The sequence below is a fragment of the Falco punctatus genome, assembly GCF_963210335.1.
Source record: "Falco punctatus genome assembly, chromosome: 8".
Taxonomy (NCBI): Eukaryota; Metazoa; Chordata; class Aves; order Falconiformes; family Falconidae; genus Falco; species Falco punctatus.
In genome coordinates, this window is record NC_137588.1 from 12,039,196 (window position 1) to 12,064,618 (window position 25,423).

General features: G+C 37.4%; 1 long non-coding RNA gene across 1 annotated transcript in view; it reads left to right on the forward strand.

Annotated features, from left to right (window-relative positions):
• The window catches only part of LOC308068655, a 63,157-nt gene extending 38,852 nt beyond the window's left edge, over positions 1-24,305 (forward strand). The window contains exon 2 of the long non-coding RNA XR_013930048.1: positions 1-24,305. This exon is cut by the window's left edge and continues 25,140 nt beyond it. This is a non-coding gene — a long non-coding RNA (uncharacterized lncRNA).
• The last annotated feature ends 1,118 nt before the right edge of the window (positions 24,306-25,423 follow it).

The following is a 25,423-nucleotide window of genomic DNA, read 5'->3' on the forward strand; positions in this document are numbered from 1 at the left end:
AAGCCAGACCAGGAGAAGCAGAATCTTCTCACTTTCGCTGTTTCCCAACAAATCTAGTAAAGACAAAAGGAAGAAAATGGAGACTGAACGTCTACGTCAAAAATAAGTATATATATGAATAGTGGTTTACTTAATTTTCCAAACAGGTCTGTTAAAAAGAAGAGAACGTGGGGAAGAACTCTTCTTGGTTTTGCTTTCTGAAGGAACATATTCTTGCAATAAAAAATGTAGGTTCAGGCTGGTTAAAAGTATTTGGAAATCTGGTAAAAAATTAAATCCCTTCATAAGTTTATCCTAGTGCCAAGTATTTAAGTAAATAATATTGATAACTAGATCAAGTCCATAGTAATTAAAGCACACTCTTTAAGTTAAATGCCATGGTAAATTGAAAGTTCAAGCTTCTATCTTCACTTTGGTGATACAAGAAGTATTTCTCTGAAAGCATGAGAGATCGTTCCTGTACCCTTACCCCAGTGGCCTGAGCATTTTACTGGAAAATAGAAGACCAGTATATATATATATATATATATATGTATGGAATATATACATTTTTTCCCAAGTTATATATATATGTATATATATGTGTGTATATATATAACTTGAAAATGGAAGACCAGTATATCTGTTCAGAGGTACATTTGGTTATTTATGCAGCTCCAAGGGGAGAGGCTCCTCAGAAATAACCAATAGCAAGCCATTTGATACTGAAAGTGGGGGGGAAATATTAAAAACCTGTTTGTAAGGCTGTCTTGTCCGGGCTATTTCTTCAGTTATACAAGGAAAGGTTGTTCTGCACTCTGAAATGATTTGCAATTCCTCTTACCTTAGAGAGCATCCCCCTGTCTCAAATCCTAGGACCAGTCCTTCAGAAATCCCATTAGTGGCTTCTGTCTAGTATGACAATTCCCCTTTTTTAACAGCCTTCATCCTTGTTTGGTCCATATTTTTCCCAAAGTATTAATTGGTAAACTTATTCCCAAAGTACACGTTTCTGTTCCCTGAATGTTTCAACCATTATAAATTTATGGCCAGTACACTGCGTATGCTGCCACCCCTTTTACAGATGGGAATGGTATCGGTACCTTCCACTTGTCCTTTTCCTTCACCGCCTCTTCCCCCAGAAGAGCTTTTGACCCGGTCCATAGGTGGGTGTTGTGGTCCAAACTCAAGCTGTTTTTTAAGTGCTTTAGGGTCTTCTGCAAGGGAGAGGAAATGTGGGGGTGGGGGAGTCAGGCTGAACACCACCTTCCACCAGCACTGCGGCTCGAGACTGGCTGCAGCTGAAATGTTAATGTCTAAGTGGATTTTTATTAGAAATAGGTCTCCCAGATTCTAATTCAGATGTCAGAGGTTGATGGCAATATCAATAAAAAGCCAGCAGCGTGCCCTTTATTCCTTACTGCAGTGCTGACATGTGACAAAAATAAGCGTGATAATTTTATAGCTTTTTCTTTATCCTGCCCAAAACATAGCTGCATTAATCTGAAAGACAGCTGATTTTTCAAGGTCAAAAGTGCCTAGCTACAAATTGGTGAGCTATTATGTGTGTCTGTGGTTTCTTTGATGGTTCTGTATTAATAATATGCATGCAGAACAGGCCATAAAAATTCCATTTAAGGGTATTAAAACATACTGGGACATTTAATCAGGTTAGAATTCCTGTCAGTTGGCTGTAGGCATGGTGTTGTTCAGTCCATGAACAAAGTTAGCGGAATTAAAGAAGAATGGCTGTTACATCAGTTCAGATTTCACTGGAATGACCTTTTAGTTTTGGCCGTTTGGCTGATGGTTCAGTGGAAATACACTGTACAGCTGTGGGTACGCTCCTGGCTAGCAAAGTGGTCTGCTGCCCTTACGGCAAGTAAATTTACACAGAAAGCTGGAAGAACAGAAAATAGTTCCAGCATCACTAACAGAGCTTTGTAGTAGGAATATATGCATTTTGCAGCAAAAATGCGTTAAAATGTAGATTGCTTCATCAGCTTCCACCATCTATTCTTTAAGGAATAACTTTGCTAGGGGTGTAATGTGCATGCCTGTTCTTAAGCAACCTTACCACTAAAATCAGTCTACATCAGAAAATATTGCAGTTTTAAATAGAAGCTTTGAGGTACTGAGAATTTTACTGGGTAACAAAGAAAGTGATATTTCTACGTAGATTAGACCCTGTGTAAAGTCTCTAAGATAGTGTTGTGCATAAAGTCCCATTACACAAAGTCCTAGTTAATTTGTCCCTTTTTAAATTGAATTTGAAGTAGCTGCAAAAATAAATGAGTCTGGGAATGAAAAATAAAGCTAGACATTGGAATTGCACTTTTTATGTACATTATGTTTTTACATGTAGTAAATACTTTTATTAAGAACAAAGATTTTCTTAATACAATGAATTCCAATTTTGAACATTTTAGCAGGATATTTTTTTGGAAATGCTTTAGATTAGGAAAAAGAAAAAGATTTGGCTTTATACTGGGAGGTCTGCATATAGTCCTTGGCTCGATTTTCTTTAAGTAATACTTTGATAAAATCTGCCTTTTTTTGTCACTGTAATGGTCTTCCTACTTACATGGATTCACTTGAAGTCCAAAATATTCAGCTTAATGAACAAAACTTTTTTTCTTAATTGAAGTTTTAAGCTCTTTAAGTCTTACCAAGAATTTATGATACTTTAATATGCTTTATGTTTTGTGCTTTTGTGTTATATATGTTTAAAATATCTGCAAATGTGCAATTTCTCATGCTTTTATTGTTTTTGTAAAGGAAAAGTCAGAACCTTTCATTCCTTCTGTCTGCTATTTTGGCAATGTCTATTAGAAATTTCTAAGTTGAGCATCATCAGTACATGATTTATGTTTTACTAGGGTTTCGGTTTTGGTTTTGTTTTTGTGGTGGTTTGTTTTTTCTTTTCCTCTCTTTCTCTCCAAAAAGGGAGAGAAGTTTGCTTCCTTAGGGTAAGCTCAGTGTCAATTTGCCTTGGAAATTTTGTGCACATGCGCAGCTTTTGGGGCTGGTTCTCCTGGGGCTGGTTCCCTTGGGGTTTGTTTTGGCAGAGGGATTTGGCTGGCCACAGGGTGAACAACGCTTCTGCCTACGAAGATGTGGACTGCTTCTACCCCAACCCAGTGCACTTCTCCTGAAACCACAGCCAGCTTGGCTCCCAGTGAAGAATTTGATAGAGGCAATTCTCAAATGCTGGGTTTCTGATGATGATAAACCTATTAAGTTAGCTCTTCCTGTGACTGAGCTGGAGTGAAGGAAGAGGTCCTGTGAGCTGGCTTATATAAGTGGAGACACCTCTGCTTTCAAGGCAAAACACATCAGCTCACTGCTTTCCTGAATAATTAAACCATTGCAGTAGTGCTAAGGAAGCAGGAAGAGCGAAGATCAGAGATCTGACTTTAAAGACTTCTCTGCTTCCACTTGGAGTCCTGTTCATCACAATTTTTCTCTCACATTAAATAGGGGGCTGAATTGTTCTTTGAAATGTTGAGGTGTTAAATGGGATATAGTGAGCGAAGTTCAGTGAATAAACAGTACATTCCGTTCTGGGACTGTAAGGATTGTTGTAGCCATTTGCCAGCTATTTCCTATGAGACATGCATGATACTCCCAGTAAAGGGCATCTTCAAAAAACCTATGAAAATGGAAGGATGTATAGGTTTGGTTTCACCATCTTTCTTATGACAAATATTCTTTCTTATATACACATAAGAGAAAAAAAGGAAACATGGGAGATTATAAAAGACTTTTTTGAAGTGATACAGCTCCAAATAATTATCTTTTGCATGAAGAATATAATAAGAGCTAAAACTCTTTGGCAAGTAAAATCCTGGCTAAGCAAGCACTTCAGGAAAACTGTTTATCTTCTGAGTAATGGATGTGCTAATTGCATGATCTGATGCCTCACAGAGGAAGCAGTGTCTTGAGAGATTCCTTACTAAACATTAGGAGGTTTTTTTGCATGGTTTTATAGAAAATCTTTCCAATAAATGGCCACTATAAATAGCCTGTGAGTCTCCAGAATGACAGCCTTCTCACAGGAGGCCAGCAGTACTACTGGTGGGCAACTCGAGTTCACTCATTACATTTTACTGGGTTTTTAAAAATACTTCCTATTACAAGTCAACCACTGATTGCTAGCAATATATCTCTTGTTTGCACTGTAATTTTTAAATGATGATTGTTAATCCTTTAGTAGTTATAGGATGTAAAATCTAACCACAGAATGAAATATTTGTTATCAATTTTCTCTCACCATAAATTGAGTTTTTTTCAGTATGTTAGAACATTGTTAGAACAAAGTGCTTGGATTTTCCTACAGACCATAAGGTACTGCTGTGTCTTCAGTATTAATAAGTAGTAGTACTGGTACTGATAAGAGTAGCAATCTCTCTATGTCACTTATTTTAAGCCATGAGAATTTCTCTACATCCTTTGCCTAATTGCTCTGCTCTTTCTTTTCAATTAATACATTGAGTAATAAGGTATTCAAATATTTTTTAAGTATGTGGGCTTAAAGGTCTTACATTACTTCCATGCTCTCTTGTCTGTAAATGATGTACTCAGACTCAATGTTTAAATACATTTTCAAATCTGGCTCTGGGTTTCAAATTTTTTGATGTTCTAAAATCACATTCAGAGCTGATTGGCTCCTGCTGTTGTTTGTAGCAACAGCAAATTTGTTTCTGGATTGGGATTGTGAGGATAATACATGTCATGTCACTTGTAGCTGCAACAAAAATATGCTAGTAACACTTACCTTGAAGTAGCATCAGCGCATCTTAAAGAAGCGTGCTTAAGGTACTGCATGATGAGAAGTTGGGCAGCGAGTATAAGGGAAATGTCTCCTTTCATTTATGCACTTATGCATTACAAATAAAGCTGCCAACAGCAGTGAGTTACATCTTTCCTTATGCTTAGTGTATGAGCAATCAGGGATCTCCTTGGGATCCTGCTTGCATATGTTCACACTCCATGAGCTTTGTGGATGAGGGGTACCTCCACAAGCTGAGAAGCTCTTTCGTCTCCTGAAGGACTATTTCTCTGCATATTTCCATCTTTTCTGTAGGTCCTCAGCAGGAATTTTACTACTGCTTATAGGATGGCAAAGGAGGCTTTGCCTCCTGTGCTGCTTCCTTTCCAGGAAAAAATTTGCCAAGTTTTCCTGATTTCAGTGTACCTTTCTTCAAAATGTGGAAAGAGATTTATAGTCTTTCCCTCCCTGTTACGGTATATGTAAATAGGTAGAATTGGTATAGCCAAATCTGTTTATCCCAGGCAAAGAGAACGTTGCTAAAAGAATGTGTCTTTAATAAAAATTAAATTATTGTAACAGCCTGGTAACATCTTGCATAGATGGCAACACGCCAATTTATGGTACTAAAGAATATATTTCTTGATAATTTTTAAATTTATAGCTGCAATTAGAAAAACATATTACTCATCTACATGTAAAAAAAATAAATTAAAAGTATGATTGTGGATAACTCAAAATGCTCCAAAGGAACCACGCTGCCTGCTGACAGCTGAATAAAGGTGGTGAAGCTAGTGAGACGTCTGCTTCTCAGGGAAAAAGACAGCTGTCATTTGATACGAAGTTTTCAGTCTTTTGTAGAAACAATTATAACATGCAAAATTTTATTCACTTATGCCTTCTGCACCTTCCTTTCTACTGATATAAACATATGCATTTTTATAGTATTCTATAGTTCCTATAAATCCACTAGCTTGTAACTACTTCGATTGCATAATGCTTGAGTCCAAAATGTATTCACTTTTTCCGTTGTCCTTTTATTATTTGTTATCTATCAAAATATTTTAAGTTGCTTCTACTTTGGCTTAACTTTTTGCTTTCAAGTAAAATACTTGAAGAGCTACATACAGTTTCAGATTATCTGCTGACAGTTTTTATTCCCTAAGCGTACTTGTATGGCACGATGCGGGGCCCTACCCTCCGTGTACACAATTTGTAATATATTACTGTTTATGCTGTTTTAACTGTGTCATAAAATATAGAGACTGTGTGGTGCAGCCTGAGAAAACATTGCAGCACTCTGTTTTTATTCTGAACCTTTGGAATTTAAATGCTAATTAAACCACGACGTGCTGTCCAGGCGATGCAAATCCGGAGGCTATGCATCTGTTTATAGCACAGCCACCCTCCGGACTGTGTGGTGCACAGGGGTTAGAGTCTCCTCTGCCTGGGAACTGAAATGGGGATAGTTTTGTAGCTGCTGTAGTGTTTGCTACTCAACAGTAAGGTCCTGGTGCAGGAAAGATGTGGGGAAGAAGGATCAGGGGGAAAAAGCATCTTTAGGAGAGGCAGGATTTTTACCTCCAAAATGTGGATGCTCTCAGTTGTGGTCTGTGGGATTACTTGGAAGGAAGGACCAGTCCCAGATATCCTGGGGTTTTCCCAACACATTCAAGATTTGCAGCCCGAATGGTGTTCCCTTGTGCTGTCACGGTTTCAGATACAGGACTGTGAGTGAACCTTTCTTCGTGAGGAGGGGGGGGGGGGGGGGGGGGGGGGGCTGCCAGCAATGGGCTCTGTTCATGCAAGTGCTCTGAAAGGGTAACGTAAATCCACCAGCTTCAAATGCAACACAGATCTCTCCTTTTAGAAAGTAATGAATAGATGTTTCTGAAATACGAAAGCCCAATAAAACCCTACAGTTTCCTATACAGCAAATTACCATTAAAAAAATTGATGTACGTTGGTTTCTATGATATTTCATATTTTCAGCTTCACAAATTGCCAAGTATTAGAGAAACATACTGTACTCTGATTCTTGTAAGTCATTGCAATCTGGTACTTGAAGCCATTGTATAAGCCAAATAACATCTGTTACTCAGAAAGATACTACAACATTTTATGATCCTAAGTATGAGATGGAAGCTGAGTGCAGGAATGGAGCTGATATGGTGAAGCCAGTCGGCTCCAACTTGAACTTTGCATGTTTTTTGGGAGTCTTTCTCCTTGGTTTTTATCTTACCTTATCCTTATCTATTACCCTTATCTTTTGCCTAGATTTAGTCAGCTTCTGTCAGACCTGTGCTTCAGGTGAGTCCCCCAAGCATCGCTTCCTCCTGGGGCAGTCAGGAGGCTGTCCGAGCCCTGAGGGCTTGTCCAGTGCCTTGAGCAGATGCCCCTGACAGTGCAGAGGTTGCAAACATGCTGGAACTGGGGGTTTCCAGCAAGTTCAGTGTGAACACAGTTTGGATTTTTCAGCTGAGTTGCTAATTCATAATATATCATTCCCACATTCAGAGTTATGAGTTTAGCATTGAAAACTGATGCACTTGTCCTGGAATGTAATCTATTCCAGGACAAAACCAAAACCAACACAAACAAACAAAAAAGGTAGGTGAAACACAAGGAGAGAATTTCTTTGGAATGACATCTTTTGTGGGGTCTTATAGTATGCTAAATTGAAGGATTAATATTTTGTATGCATAATTGTTATAAAATGTAATTCAAGGTAGGTAAAATGCTATGCAAAGTAACTGGGAGAAGGGAAAGAGAAAGAATAGAGAGCAAAGAACATATTCATAGTATTTAGCTCATTCTCTTGCAACTTGTTAGTGAACTTTCCCTGGTTTTAATTACTCATTATTCTGACTGCTTTTTAAAGATACATTTCAGCCGGTGATTTTTTCCAGGTTCCACACTAAATGAATTGCTTCAAATATTCAGTATTTATAGTTTTACATGTGAACTGTTTTTAACATGCATGGAGGTAATAAACTACTCTGAAAGACATTTTAAAAAACTTTATTGAATAATTTTGTATGCAAAGCTGTTTGCTTGTGTACACTTACAATGTAGATCACTTTGAAATGCAGGAGAATGCAGTCAAAATGTATTTGTTGAAGGACATTGCACAAAACGCAGGAAAACAATATTTTTGCTGTATTTGTGTATTTTAAAGTCAAGTCTATATCACTGTTGCCTGGTATGACTGTCATCTGAGACTTATTTAAAATGGTGAATTCCAGACAGTAGCCTAAGTAATTTTGAGGATGTATTATAATAAAATATATATATATATTGTAATTGACTCACCACTAATGCAGGAATTAAAACTGGATGATGAAATAAGCCATCAAAGGTTTAGCTTCTCGCATATGTTCTAGTTATTTGAGAGCATCCTGGAAATACAGCCTAGAGCTTTCTCCATCAAGACTAACAAGACTTCTGAGCGTGCAGTTAAGCATCTCTACATGTGTATATGTAGCCTCATGTAAGTGCATATCCAGTTACAACCATGCATGTATTTTTGCACACAGTGTCATAAAATCCTATTGTCTCTATTATTTGTAGAGAATTGTAATTTCACGTAGGACATTTCCAGTCTGTTACAATCGTCCAGATTGTGAATCACTGGTAATTTAATATAATATTTCTTTTTTCAGGATTTGTGAGTTTTTGAAGTTAGCAGACATATTTACCTAAGAAAAATCCAGGAAGGTGTTAGATGCAATCTGCTTTAGTGACTGTGGTCGAAAATGCAATCCCTGGTACCAGAAGCCCCCAAGGTGGTAACGACTGGAAGAGTGTCATATGAAATAAGCATTTTACGCTTGCATGAATCTTGAACGCTTTCTGAGACTTTTGTTACTGACAGCTGTCAAACAGCAGACATGGCTGGATGAACTTTTGGTGTGGCTCAGTACAGCCATTTTATGTTGGTTTTGGTTTATGTTTAAGTAACTATTTACTTTTACTGAATATCATGTCACTTAATTAATTGCTCTCTATTATTTGTCATTAATGTCTCTGTGCTCCACAAGAAAATTATTGAAGGGTTGGCAGCTCATTAAATGTGAGAAACTGAAGTACTTTTTAGCTGTATTTAGTTATGCTAGCACTTGGGTTTTCAAACATTTGATATCAAGGGTGCTTGAGAAGTAATCCACTGGCGAGGGATATGCATTAGCTGGTGTCTGAGATCCACAGTGAGCCCCGGCAGGGAGGTGGCTTTCCCTGCTCTAGTGTCATAAAAAATGCTATCAAAGGACACAGGGCACAAGATATTAGGAAAACGATTAGGAAATAATAGCTATAAGTCAAGGTTTATTATAAATGCTGTATAAACAACACCTTTTTGTTAGGAAATGGCAGCAGTGTTAAGGATGAGGTATGTTGTACAGCAACTGTCTTCTGCTTAGTTTTTTATTTATCTGTTTAAAGCTATAAAAACCTATTTGAGATCCTTTTCTGTTTAATATTACACTGTAAATAGCATATAGAGGTTTTTACAAAGATAATACATACTGGCATGCGTAACTTGTATGACACATTTTGGAAGCGATATGTTCTTTCCTAATTGTGCATCTGGTTGAAACCACTGGAGATTTTCGTTGTTCCTCACCTCTCATGGATTAATAGACTCTGGTATTCTTTCTGGAGATGGACAGAAATAGAAAGATAAATATGCATTGCTACAGAGATAGTGTGATTTTTTTTTTTTTTTTTTTAATACATAATGAATACATTTTTGCAGTAATGTAGTGGCGTCTTCAGAACAGTATGTTTTAACTCTAATGGGTTTTCATTAGGGCTCTGGAGAACCTAATAGCAGCTCACTGAGTTTTTGATAATCTTAAATTTGGAAACATTGCTTTGAATGATGATATAAAAGATCAGCTGATAACTCTGAACTCCTAATAATCACATGCTAAAGGCATTTCCCATGTTCTTCTCTTAACTCTTCCAGAAGACTAGAAGGGTAAGAACCTGATGTTCACGAGTTTGCAGGAGACTAAGTGATCGGTGTGAAAACTGTTATGCAGTGGTCATCTGGTAAAAAACAAACAGAAGTATAGAGGGTGTCACCAAGGGTGAAATAAGGAGATGATGCTCAAAGATGAAGGTGAATTAAGCATCTGATGAGCTTTTATTTTTAGTGTAAATCAGTGGCTACGCAGTGACAATATTCTTTACAGACATGAGCTCTTCTTATTCCCTTAAGGAAGCCGGGCACGAGCTGGCTTGCAATTCAGGGTCTTGTTTTAGTGTAGGTGAATTTTATGGAACATGTAGAACTGCAGTTTTGAGAAACACAAGTGTTTGAATCTCACCCTAAAAAGATGTAGAAGCTGAAATCCCCTCACAAAGCATTATTCCTCATATTCACACGATCTGGCTAGCTCCATCTAAGAGTTGAGCTAGTGTAAGAAAGATAACTGCTGTAAGCATGAATCTGTGGAGTTCTCAGAAAAAAAAACCCACAACTTTCTCCCTTCTGAAATTTGCAATGACTTCTTAGAAAATGGATACATATCGAATGGAAAACCTATTTATCACATTCAGTTATAACTATGAGAGATTGTTACTCTTGTGTGTAGTAGCACTAAGTGATGTTTTGACCTATTTTTATGTTTGAAAAAGTGCATCCTGAATCAGGATATCTCAAAATCCTGTAGATCTTTACAAGAAAAAGCAAACAACCAAACAACAGCAACAACAACATCAACAAAAAAAGGCTTTTTTCAGTGCCTTAGATACCTTTATAAAAATTCACCTTTAGTGAAACTTCATTTTGCAGTAATGGCAATAGGATGTTTGAAAATATCTGCACAAAAATGTGTCAGGGAATATGTTAAATCCACTTAAGTTTTTAGGTTTTTGACAAAGTGTCTTTGTATGTTAAAAGAAATGTTTTACCTAGAAATTCCCAGATAGCTAGAATTAAAGCTATCAGCCCTTTAAGGGTGACATATTTGAAAGCCTTTTTACCATATCACTTAAAACCCACAGAGGGGATAGGCAGATTTTTTGATGAGGCGAGGGATGCCATCAGAAGATCTGTCACATAAGAGTAGTGTAGAATTTGCCTATTTTCATAGTCTAATGCAAATTTTCACCCTTTTACTTGAGGTGTGAGGGTTTTTTTTGGAAAATAAACATTGCTAAAATGTGCGTTGATTTGAATTAATCTTTGAAATATTGTCTGTGTATAGGTATTTCTACTAAATACTGTGATCGATTAAGTGGAGCCTTTACTTTCAATAATGCATCACACTGCTTGACCTTGTTCGTAAGTGCCTTGCAGAAATTCACACTCCAAATTCTGTGACTGTATAACCAATGGATTTCCTACTACAGTGATGAATCTTGTAATATTGGTGATACAATTATTATTGTGTTGTGGCTTACTAGTGCTATTAAATGTTCTATTCATCAATTCCTGGAAATATTTTTTCGTCCAAGCTTGTATATTGGTCCAGCTAGAGTTAAAGTTATTTGCCTATACCTCTGCAACGCGGAGGACACAATCCTAAAGATTTAAGAGCAAACCAGAGTTAAACCACTGGCATAAGGAAAACACAGCAGGCTAGAGGGTATGCTCTTTCTTACTACTACTCTGAGTGTTGTTTAAAAAACCCACAATCTTCCCAGTATATCTTATTTAAATATCACAGTGGATCTAATGGTTCTTTTAAAAAAATATTTAAATGAGGTTGCCTTAAGTTTGTCTTTCATTCTTTTCTTTTTCACAGTGGTTCTAGTAATAAAAAAATAATGCTTTTAAGAGTTGAGCACCAAAGATAAATGGCTCCAACCAAAGGATATAAATGTATTAATTCTAGCAAGAATTACATGAGAAATGAGCATCTAACTTTTTTCCTGCTCAAGTTCCACAATTCCCATGCTCTTTTTCCCTGAATTATCTAAATAAATGGGGGAAAAATTTAAAATGTCACAGTTTTCAGTTCAGTCAACACAACGTCATTTATTTTGTAAACCCATTTATCCTTTAGATCTTTCAGAACTTGGTTAATGGGATTTTGGAATGTCAGGATTTGTTACTGGTTTAGAAGCAAGGTTTTTCTTGTTATTGGGTAATTATTCAGGTAAGCCCTGAATAAGAGAGAGTGGCTATCCTGTAAATCAGCCTGACTTTTAGTCTTTTGCTTTTTTAATCTTTAGAAACTAATATCAAATTTTACTTTAACTGTTACAGTTAATCATTGCTTTTTTTGTGGATTTCTCAAAAGGATATGCAAGAAGTTACCTTGCAAGAATTTGCAGCCTCTGCTTTGTATGCTAATACAAGATGAGAAGTTTCTAAGCCTAAATGCCAAAGTGGTCACAGATGCAGATGTGATCACAAACCTTAAAGTTTACAGTATATCAACCAAAACAAATTAGAAATTGAAATATACACCAGGGTTAAAAAAATTAGAAAAAATTTATAGAGCAGTTTGTTATTTAACTACTGTACATGGCATTTTTAAAAATATATGTTTTAATTTCAATGAGTTTTTCCTATTACAAATGCTAGAATTATCCTCTCAGTGACATAAATCATCAATTATAAAGTATAAAGCAGGAGCTTAGGCATGATAAAATTTTACACGAAAGGTATGTATTTCTTACTGAGGTGGAATGTGTAACTACATCTTTAAATATCTGAATACATATCAAATATTATTTAATAGCTCTCACGTGCAGAGAAATAGAATAAATTTTTAAATGAGCTAATAGTTTTTTAGAGGTCTTCTATCACAGGCTAATTCTTTCAATGAAAGACATTTAATTAGGTTTGAGTTAGAAGAGAGTCATGGGATGGGCAGAAGTGATGCAGCTGCAGGACAAATGTAGCCTCCGATGCAGCAGAAACCTGTCACCAGTTTGACACTTTTTCAGAGTGGTGCTGTTAATTCAGAAGCTAAAAGTGTTTGTGGGAACAATCCACCCCTCTCTACTTTAGACCCAACTGCCTAGCAGGTCTTTCCATTATATAGATAGGCTGGAGAATGGATTTAAGTTGTTCGTGAGCTTCAGACCCCTTCAAAAACTTTGTACCAAGAATTGATTTTGTGACTGGAGAAAAGTTACTTTTTATAAACTAATTCTCTATTGTACTAAAATGTGCCAACAGATACAATATGCTCCACTCCTGGGGTAAGAAAAGATGCTGTGATATCTTACTGCATGGCTTGAGTATACTACCTACCTCATTTTGTGTTCTAGGGAAACATGAAGTTTGTCTACATGGTGAAACTGGCTCTTTTTGGTGCAGGAAGGAGTGTGTAGCATTGCTGGCTTGGCATGACATTCACCTTGAACATGAGCATATTAAAACTGGAGGAATAATTGCAATGGCTGTGAAGCAGGAACCATCATATATTATCATTTCCAGAATACTGTCCTCTGTGAAAATGTTATTCTGGAATAAAAATCTTTATTTCATTATAGTTACTCTACTAACTTGAATAACTGTATTCCTGGCATATACATCTGTTATGTATGTTATGTATATATCTGTATTCAGTTATGCCTCTTTCCCTCATTTCTCTTCTTATGGTCAACCATACAGTTTATTTTTCTGTTCAAAATATTTAACTCCATCTTCTCCCAGAAAGTAGTTAACTGCTTCAGACAAGATGGTTGTTTTTTTTAATCTTGTGGTTTTATGTCCAGAATCTTGTGTGTTTGTCTTTTGTCCATAACCTCAGGAACTTTTAGAGTATTTAGAAAGATCAGAGGAAGAAGGAAAGAGAAGTAAAAAACAGAGGAAGATGGAAAATGAGGGAACCCCACAATTGTCCTTTCAAAATCGGACGTAAATTTACATTCAAGGGTCTTAACCTCATCAGACTAATAGATTTATATTTAAACAGGCATTTAGCAGAGCAGAAATGTTTGTCCTGTCTGATATATTTATAACCTTGAAGGACTTCCCTTTTTTTCCCTCTTACTCTTGACCTTTTATTAGAACACACTTTTAAACTGTGAAGTGGTGAATGTCGTAGAGCTTTGCTAGAGGCATATGAAGCTCACTCAAAGCACAAATGTTACCGTATAAAGTTCACAAACTTTCATTTATTTTCCATCCAGAGAATAAAGGTTATTTTTTTTTTTCTTTTTAAGGCAGTACTTGGACAGTGACAAGTTGAAAGCCCGCTAAATCTAAGTGGCTCTTGAAAACCATGCTTTGGTTGTGAATGAATATCGAACCTGTTGAGAAATGAAAACAGTAAATTTCCATGCCCCCAAAGCATAATGATTAAATGATTAATTCTGGCTGTTTTTTGGTAAGGAAAAACTAAGATGTTGGAAAGGAAAATTGGATCAGCGTTTTCACAGGAGTGAAGTACGTACTTGATGAAATATGCTGTTTTCCACTTTGAACTCTAGTCCAGTGCCGTAGGTGGAACTCTGGCTACCTGTGGAAGAGCATTAGGTGCCTGCCTGGAGCATAGATGTATTGCTTCATTTCACCCAAAAGAAACCCAGGTCACAAGCTCAGAGGGTGGTCAGTGCAGGTCCTGGTTCGTGGAAGGTTGGGGTTGAAGGTGGTGAGATCCCCCTGGTCTTGGCTGAAATGCTGCCATGGCAGTCCTTGTGAGTCTCAATTCTGAAAACCTGGAATTGTGTTTTACTGCTAAGAATTTGCAGCTGTTTAGGTCTAAATTCCATTTTTTATCTGAATCTCAAGAAAGAAGAAGTGTTTAGATTATTGTCTTTCATTGTTCAGACTTCTTATCAGGCAGATCAATAATACTCCTGAATCTCTGTGTCTGTGCTGGTAAATGATTTGGCCTTTCTCAGGGATGCCTCTGCTGGTGCTTTCGGAAAGAATTTCCATTGGTATCAGCCACCTTTTTGTACTTTTGAACAGTCCTTACAACTCCTGATGGCCCTGTGCACCGAGTTCCCATCTCCCTCACAGCCCCTCCCAGGCGGGGGGATGGTGCTCTGTCTGGTGTTGGTGCCTGCTGGAGTGGATCTACAGATGATCAGAGATGGTTTCCCACATGGAAGCCATAAAGCAGCATAGGGCCCTGTTTGAAACAAATATTCATCCTGGCTGAAAGCACTGAACAACCGTGTCTTCTTGTGTGACACCTGAAATTTCTTCTCATTTTATTCTCAAGCGGTTTTCATGTATAGAATACATACCACTCAGCATGACAGGGGGAACCACGTAGTTGTCATCTACTGCTGGTTTCTTTCCATCCTTCTTGTCTTTTTAGTGTTTGTCTCTGTGCGGATGCGATCATGAACATTGTCTGTTATCTGTGAACTTTTATTTTGGATGTGTTAGCAGTGACTGAAAGTACGGTTTGTAGCTCAGCTGCTGCAGTTGCTTTTGAGGATCAGTGTTTGGGTTGCAACAGACTCTTAAGTTATTTTCCTTCGTGCAGATGCTGTGGAAATAACTGTATTCTTCATCTGTTTCTCCTTCTGATCAAGCCCATGGGACACCCGGTAGTCTTGACAGCTGTGTAGCAGTTTCAGCTTGGAGAGTGTCATTCCTCCAACAGCATGTGTTTTCTGTATATCGAGCCGGTCATTTTATTTGAACAATCGGGCTTATTTGACTTATAGATGCAGTAGTTGCTGTAATGGATTCATGAAATATGCATATGGTGGACTAGAGAAAGCTATCAAGACTCATGCATTTTGCATGGGGCTCTCTCACTTTTTTCTCTCCCCACAGGTCTCCTCCCTCCTGGATAAACACGGCTTAGTGCATAAAAGTCTTACATTTTCAATACATGCAAGAGAAAAGGCTCTTCAGGAGCCTTGTTGTTGAAAAGCTTATTTGCATTTTTAAGTGTGAGTGTTAAGCCAGGTTTATTCCAAAACTTTAAAGCTCCAAAACCATCACAAAAAAAGTCCTCCAAACTGGAAAAGGGTTGCAGAAGATGACTATGTTTTGCTGTTTGCTGAGTTTTTTCAGCGCATCTCCAACACCACTGGGCAGCATCCCAAGCCGGAGTCAGGAGGCAGAAAATTCAGCAGCATGTCTTTCATGCTTTAAATAAAGCCCTGGGCAGCCCTCTGACCGGAGCCACATCTGGCAAGAGGTACCATGCGGCTCAGCTGGCCCTTCCTTGTTTCTTGGCTGTCCTTCAGCTTCCCTTCCTAGGCTTGGAGGTTTCTCCTGCTCTTTTGTCCAACAGTGAGAGGGGAAAAAACACAGAGATCCCTCCTGGGTTTTGATGCCCCAAGGATGAGGTCAGCTTCTCCTCCTGGCTGCATTGCTTCACCCACCAAACACCATGATCCAGATGTCAGACACTGGAAGGTTATGGAGATGTATAGAACATGTACAGTCCCAGCTTTAAAAGGAAGACTTTGGGTGCCCCACACACTGTATTTGTGCTGCATTTAGCATTTTCAGGTTTGTTTCTGGAAGAAAGGAAATGTCAAGGGGACAGAAGTGAGAGTCAGTGCGTTTGAAGAACAACTGAAATAAACACAAGGGTAAGCCAGGCTTGGACTTTTAAATGCTAATTTGCAGGCACAATGCAATGAAATGTCACATTGCATCCCAACCCAGAGAAAGCTGGATTCTTCTCTTGTGCTTCTTGTGTATTCACACCCAGAGGCTTGTAGTGACGAGTATGTTCATCCAAATGACTTTGCCTTGATATTGATAAAAATTTCACGCAAAATGATTGTGTTCAGAATTACTGTGCGATTGGTCACATAACAGCCCGCAGAAAACCCTGAGGTACAATATGATGACATCTCTTTTGCGAATGCTGGCTAATCTGATATATGCATTGTGGGTACCTCCAATTTATTCCTCATGCTAATGGATAGGTGCTGACGCTGTGGATTTAGGTATCTTTGCTCAAAGAAAACTATGGCACTTCTAGAAAAAACAACTGGGATTTTTTTGGTTATGTTTTTGTCTTGCTGTTAGCAGAAAGAAAGGAAAAGAGTTGAAATATTTTAAAGGAAATTTCTGGTGGAGTTTAAGGGGCTGACTACATTGTTGTTCAAAACATTTTAGATATTCATTCAGATTAAATGTGGACTGGGAAATGAAAGCAAATAAAAAAAAGATTAAAAAAGTGTTCAATTTTGTTGCGTTACTTGATCTTGAAAAAAGGCCATAACTTAGCCAAAATCTTAAATAAAAATCCCCAAACCTTCTGTTTGCTTTATCTTTACAGTGATTAATCTCTGTTACTGTGCTCCTTGTGGGTTAAAACTACATTGCTATGGCAGGTTTGTAATTTGAATACCACAGTGTATGTATTTACATTGAGCAACAGCTGACATATTTAATCCATGCCTCTTTATCCTATGAAATGTAGAGCTTCAAGCAAAATTGCAGAGTCCATAGAGCTCTGCAGCATGGAGAGAACTGTTACATTCCTATCTACACAGTCCAGTTTGGGCCGAGCTGTAAGAAATGTAACAGTCTTGCATGTTCAGCTGTAATATGTGCTACTTCTCCAGACCATGTGCAAACCCCAGAAGTTTCCAAATGCATTTGCACCCACACTGATTGACACGGCCAAGAAATATTTATGCTGATGAAGGAGAAAAGTGACAGACCCTGCAGCATATCGGTATGGTCTTCAGGATAAAAATCTGAGTTTAATATCTCATACTTGCTGCAGATATGACCTCTTTGTTTATCTGGGTCTTCATCTGTAAAGTGGGGATTAGTAATTCTTATAATTAAACTGCCTTCAGAGCGGTGAAGGGGAGCTTGCTGCGTGAAATCTTGGAGCAGCTCCGGTGGCAGCCTGAGCCGTGGCATGGCACTCGGCAAGGCTAAGCAAAGGAGAGCAGGCATTCGCCTTTGCTGTTGTACATAAGCTACAACACTGCCAAATGCTGCTTTGAAGCTGCTGTACTGGTGTTAAGAGGAATATTGGACGCTGAAGGAAGTTTTCGGCTGATACGAGCTTGCTATGATTTATGTAATGCTAGGCTGAGAACAATTATTTTTTGAACATCAGTGAACAGAGACCCTTATCAACTTTCTCTTGCCTGTCTTCAGAGTGGACTCTACAGCAGATACTTGTCTTTTATCTCCCTACCTCATTTTCTGAGCATTTTTGAAGTGCAGATGTTGGAGGGTTTCTGGCTTACGTTAATCTATGGGAATTTTAAAAGTTGACTTATTAAAAGCAAAACAATCCTCTCGTGCATTATGGGTTTTAATATTTTTTTCTGGCACCTTCCCAAAACAATAGACTTCAAGGACACACCAGGTACTTTCTGTTTACAGGAATATATTTCACTTTTTCAATCAGACATTCTTTTGTTAGGCTTATGTTGCTCAGCAAATTGCTTTCTGTGAAATGCAGAATGGATTATTTGGTAATTAAAATATTTCAAGTTTATGAGAGAGTTTGAAATCAATAAAATATTCTTATTTCAGTGGAATGGAGCTATATGTCTGTTAGCACAGAATTCTGTAAGTTATAGAGGAATAGAAGTAAAACTAATAGGTGCTTTCCATCTCCTTTCAGGTTTGTTCTCTACTAGATGGTATGTTTGCTACCAGGATTTTTTTCCCCCTCAACCTAATTTAAATATCCTGAGAGATGGGCCTCGCAATGTACCTATTATTTTTCATATGCATTTAAAAAACGTGTTTCTTTTTGGTGGAATCATTTAGTGTTACAATTATGATTTGCAACATGCCGTAGCACCTGAAATGCAAAGAGGCGTAACATCTCTTAGTACTGAGACTCGTGGACAGCCCAGTATCTCTGGCCAAAGGTCAGTAATTAAGGGAACTTAATAGCAGAGCTGAGGAAAGAGAATATAAAGATTTCTTAGTGCTCCAAGATAACCTATTCTGAAAGAAAGATGAAAGAGGAATGGAAAAAAAATAATCCTTTCTTTTTATATATTTTTGTTACCATAGTAATTCTTGTTGTACGTTGTATATAAATGTCACCTGCCAGAAAATAGAAACTTCTACTTTGAAGAGAAAAATACTTTCAGGTGTATAATTTTGTCAATGGTAATGTTAGCATTTATCATGGTCAAATCTTTGCAACTGATAAGTATTGTTCTGTTTCTAGTTTTTCATTTTCCCTTACTGACATTTTTAAACCAATATCCTGTAAATGTCAGTATTGTTAATTTCACATCTTGGAAAGGTGAAAGGTTAAAGACTTATATATTGGAATGCAGAAACATAATAGAAATAAATTGAAGTTTAATGAGACTTTGAGTAGAGTGCTTTTAAGACTGCTTTTTTAGGTGCGGGTTATGTGTGTATTCTTTATTGCACTGAAGCATTTATGCCCACAAAAACCATCCTCTGGCATTGTTTCCTGGTTTTGATTATTTTGATAAGGAAATATGTCTGTAAAACCACAAAAACTGGCAATCAATTGAAACAGCATTTTAAAATTATGTTTAAAGCTGATGGAAAAATCATAAATAAGAAGTAAACTCATTTCAAAATGGCTCTGGGGATATAAAACTCATTATGGTGCGGTAGCAGGTAAGCACTAGAAAAATCAGTTTTATTATATCTGCTAGGAAAGTAGTCTAAAGGAAAAAAGAAGGCTACAGGGAAAGAATTTTTGGATAATTTGAGGGAATAGTGTTGATGAATACAATTGACTGTATTTGCATGTCTGTGACATGCAGTGACACACAGCGTGAGGTCAAACAGAAGTTTTTTCTCCTCGGTTAAGAACAAAACTTCTTCCCTTATCTCTAATGTCTTCCCCCCTCCTTTCCTCCAGTGTGGCATGACCTTACCCGTGGGTTAAGGCTTCGTACAAAAGCTGCACAGAGGTTGAATGTGAAAGCTTCTTGAACGTGAAGTAGACAAACAACCTTACTAAGAACCTGTTAAATCACAATATGTAATGTCACTGTAACTTTGGAAATGCAATTGGGATGAAAAAAATCCTATTTTGCTTCTTGGCGAAGCTCCTAACTTTCATTAGAACAATTTCTGTTGGTCTTTGATGCTAAAAATGGGGCAAAGATCAATTGATTATCACAGAATAGAAAAGTGAACTAGCAAAGATTTGAAGATTTAATGCAGCATAAAATCAGCAATTTGAAGAATTTTTTTGAAGTACTTTGCCCTAGATAGAATCCTGTGGAGGGATTTAAACTTCCAGGGTCCCCTACTAGACGTTGCATATACTGAAGGGCAGGGATGACTAACGAACAAAAAGAATTTACAATGCAGAATTCACGTGATTACTGGTTGGGTATGAGTATGACAGTATTTACAGAGCCTGCACAGGAGAAAGGTTGATTAAAATTTGTGTTACTACGTCTGAAGAGAAGAAAATCAAAGAAAGTTAGTGTCAGTGCCTAGATGACAGAGCTGTTTTGACAGATGTACAAAGTAAGAATGTTTAAACCTCAGTGTGAATTGTGCAACACCTGAAATAAACTGCTGCTGATTTTCTCCATATTCTGAAATTTGTGCCAAGAAATGTTGCTCAAAGTATATTGTGAGTTTTACTCAATATTTGCAGAAACAAAACACGAGGCTCTGAAGAATGTTGTCTTTCTCTTTGTAACATTGTGTGGGGTTTTCTGCTCATTAAGTTTTTCTCTGCTTTATTTAGTCATTATGAATTGGTTTATTTAGCATGTTTAAAAACATACTGTTTTGATGTTTTCACAGATGTAAAACTGTTAGACTAACTTCTCTTTTTAGTGCTCATCCCATGCTTGAGGTTTAGGATGAAATCCTGCAGTTCTGGCGGGTGGTGGGTGGCCGAGGCATTTTTAAACCTCAGTAACTTTGGTGATTTCATTTGTCACAGCTCTGTGGCACATTGAGAAAGAGTGAATTGCTGAAATGATAAGAAATGGCTGGATGCCATGCAGGTGTTCTGTTCTTGAAGTCTGATATGATATATCTACCCGTTTTCTGTTATGTATTATTGCTCCAAATCACCTGTGTACTTCTTAGGGAGCTCACTGCTCCTACCTGAAAAAGCAGGGTCTGTCCTTCCTGATATTCCAGCCTTGGAAGAATCCCTACAGCCAAGCTGGCTTCTGAAATGGTCCCATACCCTTTCAGCCTGGTGTTAATGACACCCTTAACATAACTGCTGCTACTTCAGCAGCAGCTGATGGGCATTTCCAGACACCTGTCCCTCCCTTTCTTCTCTTGGCTAATGAGCTGAAGGCAGAAAAACCCAGCACAGCTAAAATCTGATGCTTCCCATCAGCTTGTGTAGTTTGTTCCCTGATTAATAGTTATGAACAGTAGGTGACTGCAGCTATTTTCCCTTGTTTTTTTTTTTAAATTTACAAATTAATAGGAATACAAATGCTTTAAAGTGTTGTTCTAAGGCTACAGGCTGCAATGATCCTACCAAAATAATGTAAAAACTGAAATAATTTGGAACTGGGATCCTTCTGTTAAAATTTTCTAAGGATCCCATACCTATCCTCCTATTGAGCAGTCAGTTTTCACATGTGAGAATAATACTCATTTAATATCTAAAATTATCAAAACATTTTCTTCCCTCTTGTGTTTTGAGCCCGTGTATCGAAACATGATCCAGGAGAAAAAAAATAATTTTAATGTTACAAAAATGTCTCATTCCTTCTTCCTCCCCATTTCAGATTTAAATCTCACATTAGAAAAGTTAACAACAAAGGATGAAGTAATGTTCCTAGCTATTAGTGCACGATGAGAATATTTCAAACATCACAATGATCAGCATGCTGTGGGAAATAATCTTATCTCTCTCTCTCATGTGATCTGATTAAAAAAAAGAGCTTGGAAAAAAGGTTTATTGCCAGCTAAATGTGAAGACTCATCTGACCTTTCTCCTTAAAATGTTATTTCAAATCAAATCTATTACAGAGCTATATATTATTAGTGTTTAAGAAATGCTGGGGTATGCACTTGGTCTCTTCACACAGTTCTCTCAGCTTATCTTCATTCTCTGTCTTCAAACTGTCTGCCCTTTTCCTGTGGCCATTGTTTTCCATGTTAAGTAGTACAGAGTGTCTGCTGACTAAATAAGGATTTAAAGACTTAATTCCTATGTGCCTAACTGTTTGGGGAAAAAAAAAGAAAATAGAAAAAAAAATACAGCAATGCTGTTTGGAATTTGCAGTCATTAGTATAAAGCTGTGAGTGCACTTCTGGGTGTTTAGGCAGCTTGAATAATTTAGGGTCTTTATATATAGCTGACTTGTCTCATTTGATTTATCTTCTTCACATGGGATTTTGTACTATTTCTGGGTACTTTATTATCACTATTGTCTCTCACATGCGTAATATGGATAGAAGCACAGACCATGAGCAAAGATTTGAGGGAAAGGCTAGCATCTGCTTACCATCAACTGATATAGCAGCAAGTGGTATATAAGCATATTTAGCCTTTCTCATAAAGTATGAAAATCAAGCTCTATGAGGCACCCGGGACCTTACTTTTTCCTTTCACATTTTAGTCCACTATTTTCCCAAGTTTTCCCAACATTTCCTAATTAACAGCGTTGCTGATCACTATATGTATAGCTCTGTCTTAATATAAATCCTTGCTCTTGGCTCTTGTGATCATTTTTCTCAAAGGCATTTTGCTCCTCACAGCAGAGATCCTGTGTGAAGATGAGAGGCACTGTTTGGGCTGCGTGAAAACTTTTCACCTCTGTCATGTGGAAATTATTAGCCATTTCTCTGCAGAAACCTATCCCTTGTTTTCAGAAAAGCTGCCTTCTTGACTCTAACAACAGCTATCACATACTAATAGGCTGTGCTGCTCTTGAAGATGCTGGTGCAGGAGGATTGTACTCTTGAAATAGATACTGAAGGACATTAGACCTGATGTAGTAAGGCCAAGAGAATTGGTCCAGATTCAAACCAGAATTTGGTTGTTTCTGGCTCTCATGGTTTTAGCCTACTGTTCTTGCTCGTTGTTTGTAACTCTTGCAACTGCATCTCTTGCTTGGTGAAGTATTTGTGTGAAAGAAATGCTATCTGTGGTAATGGCTGGGGTTGGATTCTGCTATCCTTTGCCCAATAGATCCGTCAAAGGGGTGAGTAGTTTGACTGTAGTAGGGTACATACCGAGTACATGCAAAATTAAGTCGTATTATGCAACCCAGGAATAGTCAGTATTTCTTTTGCATGGTTGTGTACATACCCAGTAAAAAAAAAGTTTAAAAGTCTGATGTGGAGGCTATGCTAAATTTTATTTCATTAGTTATTTGAGTAAGGAAGGATAATTCGATTTTGTTTCTTAGATCTACTTTATCATTCTGTCCTGTGCTTTTGTAGATGATATTTTATTATATGCACTGTTATGTTGTATTCAAAATGCAATTGAAGGCGTATATATTTAACTACTGAAAGAAAGTTTTGGCCTACTTCTGTCAATACCTAACAGGTATTGCAAATGCCTTATGTATCGATACGAAAGCATCTATTTGGTCCCTGCAAGCGCTCTCCCCATCTTGAAAAAGCTTGTATATGAAATATTATAATTAAAAAACGTGCTTTGATTTCAATAGCACATGGTTGCTAAATGTTCCTCTTTCAAACCCAAGTTCTTCCATTCACTTACAATTGCTAGTTTTCAGTGACAAAGCGATCATCATGATTGTAATTAAATATTTATCACACAGCTCTCTTTTGTCATTTGGATGTTACAAGGCAGGCAAAGATATACTTTAAAGGCTGAGTAGTAAGCTATATTATGATAGTATGTCAAGCAAATGAGTGTTTGATGGGCTGTGTTAACGTGAGCTAAAAATAAAATCCCGTCTGTTCACCTTTCAAACTGCATCAAGACACTGCATATGGGTTGTGGAATAATTTAATGAAACGCAGATGAAAATATGTTTATTTCCATCTTGCTGAAACAAGTGAAACAGGCGACTTGTTAGTAAAGATGTTTTAACAAGCAAGGATTGTGTTCCTATGGCTTTTCTGGAATATAGTAGCACTGCATTCCTTTAAAAGCATAAATGGGTAGATATTGGAACAGAGGTACTCACTGATGACACTGTCTCTAATAATACTATAAAGCTCAGATCTAGATTACTGGTGCCAAGAGTTTGAATTATTTGCACAAATAGGGATGTGCTGCATTAGCATCAGACCTGCAGAATGCTTTGTGTACCATGATCTTCAGAAACACTGTTTTCCAGTGCTTGTTTTTGTTATCATTTAATAAGTTGCCTTAATTTATTGGTAGACTAGAGAGAATCTTTAGGGCCACATGCTGCTTTACCCCAGCCAATGACCTCTTCCATCAAAATAAGCTGTTTCAGGGTATGACGTGTGCTCTGGGTCGGGGCTAGGTGCTCTACCATGAGGAGGAGATGAAGGGAGGCACTGCTGTCTCTGAGCTCTTGCTGATGGTGGTGTAAACTGAAGCTACTGAAGTGACTACAATTTTTGTGTGCTCAGGATTTTTCAGTGCACTGTCTATTTTAATATTTCTGGTGGAACGACTTTTTCACTCTTTCAGGTAATCGTATCTTTGATCTTGATGGAGTTGTATTGTCACTGCTCTGTTGTGCTTGGGGCACAACTGCTTTGTGGGCCCTTGAAAATTTTGTCTTTTTTTTTTTTTTTTTTTAACTTTTTTTATTTTTAAAACCAAAGCTTTTACCAAGAATTTTCTATTGCTTCTCCTTTTTCTTCAGCCGAAGCTCAACCACTTTTAATGAGTTTAAATCACAGATCTCCTTCTTTTGCTGGTTTTCTAAAACAAAAACCATCATGTAATCTGTTAAGTGCAGTTGAAGTGTATGAGATTTTTTTGAAATAGGTGTGTGACCTAATCCTGAAATTAGTAGTTAATTTACCATGTGTAGGTCTCTTACAGATGAGGAGATATTTAGGAAGGCAGGGCCAGATACGAAAAGCTCATCTGGCTACTGAAAAGAGAAAAAGGTAAGTAAAAAATGACAGGAGGAGAAGAAAATGGCTTCTCTTGGGCAAGATGTGACTTATGGTTTAGGCTACACCTAGCTCTATGATAGAAAATAATTTCCTGTGCTTCTTCTTGAAGAAAATCTGGATGTGAGGTTATAGTATGCTTCAGCAGGGTCCCAGAACAGGACTTGTAAGCACACTGCAAGCTGTAGGAGTCCATACATCCGAGTCCTCTTTCATGACTTCAGCTTAAATGTTGCTGTCAATAAGAACATTTTTTTTTTTTTTTAAAGTATGCTGAACATGCAACTCAGAAGAGGTGGGTGTGTCCATGCATATGTGTGTGTGTATGTGTAGAAATCGTAGTGTTTGCTTTGGTTAAACAGATTGAATTCCCAAATAGCTGGGATGTGTTACAACAGCTCTGAAAAGGAAAGTCACTTGCAAAACTCTTATGTTAGAGGGGGAAAAACTGTCTGACTTGCTATGTTTTCCAGGCCCTTAAAACATCTGAAGCTGGTTGACAGGAAACGTTGAGCAGTTGCTCTCTATCAGTCTTCAATGGAAATGTTTGTTCTTTTTTCTTTTTTTTCTTTAAAAAGACTTATCCAGGCATTATTTTTAGATGTGTGGAGGTGCATAAAAATGTGATGGGTTTTTTCATCTTATTTATAGGATGTTTTTCAAAATCTAAGTATTTTCTTGGAAAATTTTGAAGAAAAACACTTTGGATTTATGTGAGAAATAGTAACACTTTATTCTTTGACTTTACATCAGCTCTAGTTTTATGAAAACTTAGTGATGAAAAATCTCTGAAGAATTAATGA